This window comes from Typopeltis vanoorti, chromosome 15 (assembly GCF_054136105.1).
Source record: "Typopeltis vanoorti isolate ZY-2024b chromosome 15, IOZ_Tvanoo_1.0, whole genome shotgun sequence".
Lineage (NCBI taxonomy): Eukaryota > Metazoa > Arthropoda > Arachnida > Uropygi > Thelyphonidae > Typopeltis > Typopeltis vanoorti.
In genome coordinates this window covers 84,100,736-84,106,666 of record NC_143563.1, presented here as the reverse complement: position 1 = coordinate 84,106,666, position 5,931 = coordinate 84,100,736, and the positions used below count along the sequence as shown (strand labels likewise).

Genomic DNA, 5,931 nt, shown 5'->3' with positions numbered 1-5,931 from the left:
CCCACTAGCTACGCCACTGGTGAGATCATTCCATCGTTTGTCAGTTAGAGCCAAGTATCATCAAAATTAATATTGCTCTGCTTTGTATTTGAAGTACTAGCGATGTTAAACTTAAATTCTAGTTTAAAAGAACGAGGGGAAGTGCAATGAACCTGAGCTACGAAGGCTAACTCGAGGTTGGCACCTCCGAAAGGGGGGGGGGGAACTCTTCCAGTAGCCAAACCTTCTCTCCTTATACAGATTAAATATCAGCGCAATAAGTACTCAATATGTGGACAAGATCATACTTGCTTTGGACAGTATAAAATGAAGTTATAGATAACTTACGACAAGTACTGAGGGGAGTTTCAGAACCAACAGTAGGAAACGAAACTGTTGTCCCTGAACACCGAGGATCATTTTCTCTGGAAGATGACAAAGGCTCTCAGAACAGGCCGCACCAATCCATGATGAATCAGATTTGATCTATCATGATGCAGTGGCCTCATTTCTGTGGTTCAGAAGCTCACGATCGATCCCTGCTGAGCAAGGGCAATTGCGATGAATCTTTGTATTGCTCGTTTTGGAAAAAAACAAAAACAAATCTTAACTGCGCTATGGATATTTGGTTTACAATGCTTTTCGCCTTTAACTGTCCTTAAAAACTATATACTGTACCTGTATATTTAACAACTTAAAGTTAACTGTTAATGTAGATATGGCATTTGTAAATGAATCCCCTGTTTGCTAATAGTTGTAAACCACTGGGCTACCTTAATCTCAGAGATGAGAACTGAAATGAAAATGTGAGAAGAAGGATAAACAAGGGAATAAGTCCGACGTTTTAGTTTTTATGGTAAAAACTGGAAGATGTGGAGTAAAAATTTGGTGTGAAATGTAAATAGCAAATAACAAGCATAACACCTTCAGTTATTTGACATATTAGGGGAAAGATTTTTTTTCCAATGCATTAATTTAACCATGGAAGGCTTTGCTTAAAGCGAACTCAAGGTTTTATGGAGAAGAATTAACTTTTTCTCTGGTTAGATTTATTGCAGACTCATTTTTACAAAGTTTTAAAATTAGCTAGCTAGTCTGAATGCTTTCGATTAAATTTTAATTGCAAAATTATTATCGTCTTAATAATAACGTATAGTGTCTGGATAGCGGAGTTGTTTCTCACTATGCACATGAAAGTCATTTTCCAGGTTGTATCGATAAATTAAAGATACTAAGAAATTATATTATATTATATTATATTATATTATATTATACAGCATATAATGGTACTATCTATTACTCTCAGAGGTTACTAATTCTAGAATCCTTAACACCAATTCCTTATAAGGACTGGCTTAAAGGGGCGAAGCAATAATGCTTTTCATCTTCCCCGTTATCTGTAGAGGACAGTGTAGGGATAAGGTGTTATTAAGCTATTAAAGCTCTGATCATGGCAGGAGGGTAATAGCAATAGCCGAGCCTCAGTTAGAACTTCATTAGCTACAGCATTGCCATCCATTACCCTCCAAGGGTATTGGATTCTTCAATCCAATACCCTTAACACCAATTCTGAAGTAATGCAGAAGTCATATTTTCATATACAATTAGTTAAAAGGTGTTAGAACGTATTATTAAAATAATCTGAACTATAGAAAGTTTTTCCACTTAGTTACAATACAAATTAAAGATACCAAAAAATTATATATTGTATATTATGCATTATACATGTCCAAAGGATACGTACTTTGCATTATAGTTACAATACAAATTACAGTTACAATACAAATTAAAGATACCAAAAAATTATATATTGTATATTATGCATTATACATGTCCAAAGGATACGTACTTTGCATTATACGTAATAGCTACAGCATTGCCATCCATTACCCTCCAAGGGTATTGGATTCTTCAATCCAATACCCTTAACACCAATTCTGAAGTAATGCAGAAGTCATATTTTCATATACAATTAGTTAAAAGGTGTTAGAACGTATTATTAAAATAATCTGAACTATAGAAAGTTTTTGAAAGATTTTCCACTTAGTTACAATACAAATTAAAGATACCAAAAAATTATATATTGTATATTATGCATTATACATGTCCAAAGGATACGTACTTTGCATTATGGGATACTAAGGCAAGTGATGTGAAGTAATAAGCTTCTATATACAAGTTGTCCCAGTCCTGAAAATACTTCAGGCGCAAACTTTGTTTAATTATATTTGGATAAAGGATTAAGCTAAGTATATAATTTCTTGGTATCTTTAATTTATAGTATAATCAAGTGAAAAAACTTCCAAAATGATGTATCTAGCTTGCACTAACTGTTGACACATAGAGTACACCCACTCTAATTGCATCTGTACTGTATTCATAGTTTAATAAAATTGATTATATATTTTTGGGAGAAATTGGTTATATTTTTGGGAGAAATTGGTTAATCGACCGTGAGATGCGGTGATTAATAATACCCTTGGAGGGTAATGGGGAGCAATGCTGTAGCCAATGAAGTTCTAACTGAGGCTTGGCTATTGCTGTTAACCTCCTGCCATGATCAGAGCTTTAATAGCTCAAAAACACCTTATCCCTACACTGTCCTCTACAGATAACGGGGAAGATGAAAAGCATTCTTGCTTCGCCCCTTTAAGCCAGTCCTTATAAGGACTATATATTTTGTTTTTCTCGTATTTGCAAATATATATATATATTTTTTTTTTTTTATTTTTTTATTTTCTTCTCATTCTCTCTGATAGCTTACCGTAGACTGGTAACGCGGATAAAATGTGGAATAAGCTATATGCACTTGTCGTCTTCCAAATATCAGTTTAATATCTTTGGAATCGATGTCATATCACATACTAAACTGATAACAGATGCTATACTTTTCGCTTCTCGGCCTTTTGGCTAAAATAGAAGTACGACGTCTGTTCTTATCAACTTAATATCGGATAAGAGCTATAAATTATCAAAATGATTTTTGGAAAGCAGTGAAGTGTTTGCAGTTTGCTTCACTTTTGTCGTTTTTTTTTTTTTTTTTAATTTTTAATCAGTATTAGTATATACTATAGCTTAAAAATATATAGCAGATATAAAAAGTTTTTATAGCAAATATTTTAACAAACTTTTTTTAACTCCAGATTGTTCAGTTATATTATTTAAGCAAAAAATGTGTTGTACTATTGTATATTGATGTTGTTTACTCTTCTTCCATATTTTCTTCTTTCTTCTTATTATTATATATTTATTATTATTTTTCCATGTTTATCGGACTTTGTCCAATTGTATTTTTAAAGTAAAAAATGCAACTGGGCAAAGCTTTTTACCTGTTCTAAAACAAACCTATTCACGTGTTTTATTTGAAACTTAAATAATTAATAAATTACATAATTAAATTAAGAAATTATAAAATCATGTATATATACATAAGCATCAATTGCAATGCACACACATACCCATGAAAACAGTAAGCATTATTATTTATATATACAAATATAATGAAATTAATTTTAATTATGAAATTTACACAACAGAATGTGCTCTAGAATATTTACAAGTCTAAAATGCATTTAACTTATATAGCTTTATTGTAGAATATTTATATTGTAGTATTGTAGAAAAGAAGGTGGTTCCATCTCCACTTCTGTCTATCGTAAGCCGACATTTTCAGATCGCTACATTCACAATTCTTCGGCTCATCATCCATCTCAAAAATTTGGCATCATTAAATCATTAATAACCAGTGCACACAGATTCTGCTCCTCCGAAGAATCTTTAAACCAAGAGTTGGAAATAATCAAAAATGCATCCATACGAAATGTATTCAATCCAAAAACAAGTAAAAAAAAAATCATCAGTCTCTTCCCCACACATCAACTTAGACAAGAACAAGACCGTAGGACTCCCATACCTTGTGTCAAAGGCATCTCCGGACGTCTTTCAAAAATTATGAAGAAATACAAACTTGTTACTACCTACAAACCAATCAACCAGATCTATAACTTGCTACCTTCTCCTAAAGACAAACTTTCACCTCTGATGCTACCTGGCGTGTACGAGGTCCCATGTTCCTGTAAATCCTGTAAATTGTCCTACTATGCAGTGGTGTAGCTAGAGCTTTTGCCGCCCGGGACGGTCCCTGAGTTTGCTGCCCCTCTCAATACACACCAAAAATACTACAAAAAGTCAAAACGACGTATAGGGAAATAAATTAAAACACTAGGTTAATTTTTGAAGTAAAACTTTAATTTCAACATTCTAAAATGTTATTTTTCTTGCTTTTCTGTTAGCAAAATCGTCGATGACATTGGAGAAGTCTATTTCATGGTAATGTAGGTAATTCTTCATCAATTTTATTTAGAAAAACTCCTCTCACAACTAGCAACACTTACAGCAATTGTGAGGAAAATTTGCAGTATTATTACAATATTTGGAAATGAGTTCTGGAGAATATATTTTAGATTTAACTGCAAAAGTTCAAAAAAGGTTCCAAGTGCCTCCCCCCACCCAGCTACGCCTCTGGTCGGCATAAAGGGCCGTAATGGTTGTTATTGAATTTAGAGGGATGTTTGATACGTAAATTGTGAACAGCGGTGGGACCAGAAGGGGACTTTGAGGTACACCGGCTAGAATTTTGCGCCTTGATGAAACAATTCCTTTAAGCTTTAGTTGCATGTTTCTTTCGCTAAGATACATGCAATAATAATACATGAATTAATAAGTTTTACTAGCTTAATTGGGATTTGTTTTCAATAAGTTTGAAGACAAGGCCTTGATGCCAGACCTTATCAAATGCCTTGGCTACGTCCAAGAACACAGCAGCAGTGTGGAGGTGTCAGTTGAAACCATGGATGATGTATTCTGTTAATCGGTGAATTTGTTGCACTGTGCTGTGAGCTTTGAGAAAACCAAATTGCTGATTTCGGATTATTTTATGTTTGTCCACTGCTAGTTGTAGCCTTGTTAGGATGACTTTTTCTGTTACTTTGCCGAGGCAGGAAAGAAGACTGATGGGCCTGTAGCTTTGGGGAGTTGTGGGTTATTACCAGGCTTCTTCAGAGGGATGATGTCAGCAGTTTTCCAAGCTGTGGAAAAGTACTGGAGTCTTAATATGGAATTGGTTATATTAACTAGATGAATTGTGGCCTTCATTGGGAGTAATTTTATTATTCTATCGGTGATGCCATCGGGACCTTTTTATTCTTCAATTGGGATATAATGTTGATTATTTATGTTGGAGCAGTGGAAGTGATGAGATCTGAATCATCCTTAGGCTGTCTTAAGGCTTTTCTGACTTGATGATGAACGTTATAAATGAGATAATATTTAAGTTTTCGTAAGATGGGCTGCATCGATTTTCCAGATTGTCAATTAGGGCTTTACTTTTTCTTCATCTGAGTGCGCAATTCCATGTTTAATCTTCATAGGGGGAGGAGTTGTCTTTTGGTACGAAGAGTTTTTGAAATTTCCATATGGAGTTATTTTCTGGGTTGATTTCCGTAAGTTTAGATTCCCATTCGGAATTCCTGTGTTTCTGGAGAGCATCTCGAACCTGTCTGTTCAAATTGTTTAAGGTTGTTTTGTCCTGCGGTGCTCTCGTGTTGTGGTATCGCTTTCTGGCTTGGCTTTGTTTTTAGCCCTAATCAGGTCCATTATCTCTTCCGGAATCCGACTGGAAGACAGTGGCTTGTGTGACTGATATTATTGTGTTAATTTGTCTTGTTAGGTTGCTTACAGCTAAGTCTTCTTTTTTGTGAATAACAGGAGGTGTGCCGATGTGATTTGGGAAAACCTTAGAGAGCTTATCCCACGCTATAAAAGAGTGTTGAGGGTACCTAGCTTGAGCTGGATGGGATTATGATCTGAAGTAAGTTTTCTAATGTCTCCAGCTGATAGTGATATCTGATGTTCCTGAGGATAACTATGTCTAAAACATCCGAACTTCCTGAT

At 34.5% G+C, this 5,931-nt stretch overlaps 1 pseudogene; it reads left to right on the top strand.

Annotated features, from left to right (window-relative positions):
• Window positions 1-2,869: 2,869 nt before the first annotated feature.
• On the top strand, window positions 2,870-3,012 carry LOC150098942 (U2 spliceosomal RNA; annotated as a pseudogene).
• The last annotated feature ends 2,919 nt before the right edge of the window (window positions 3,013-5,931 follow it).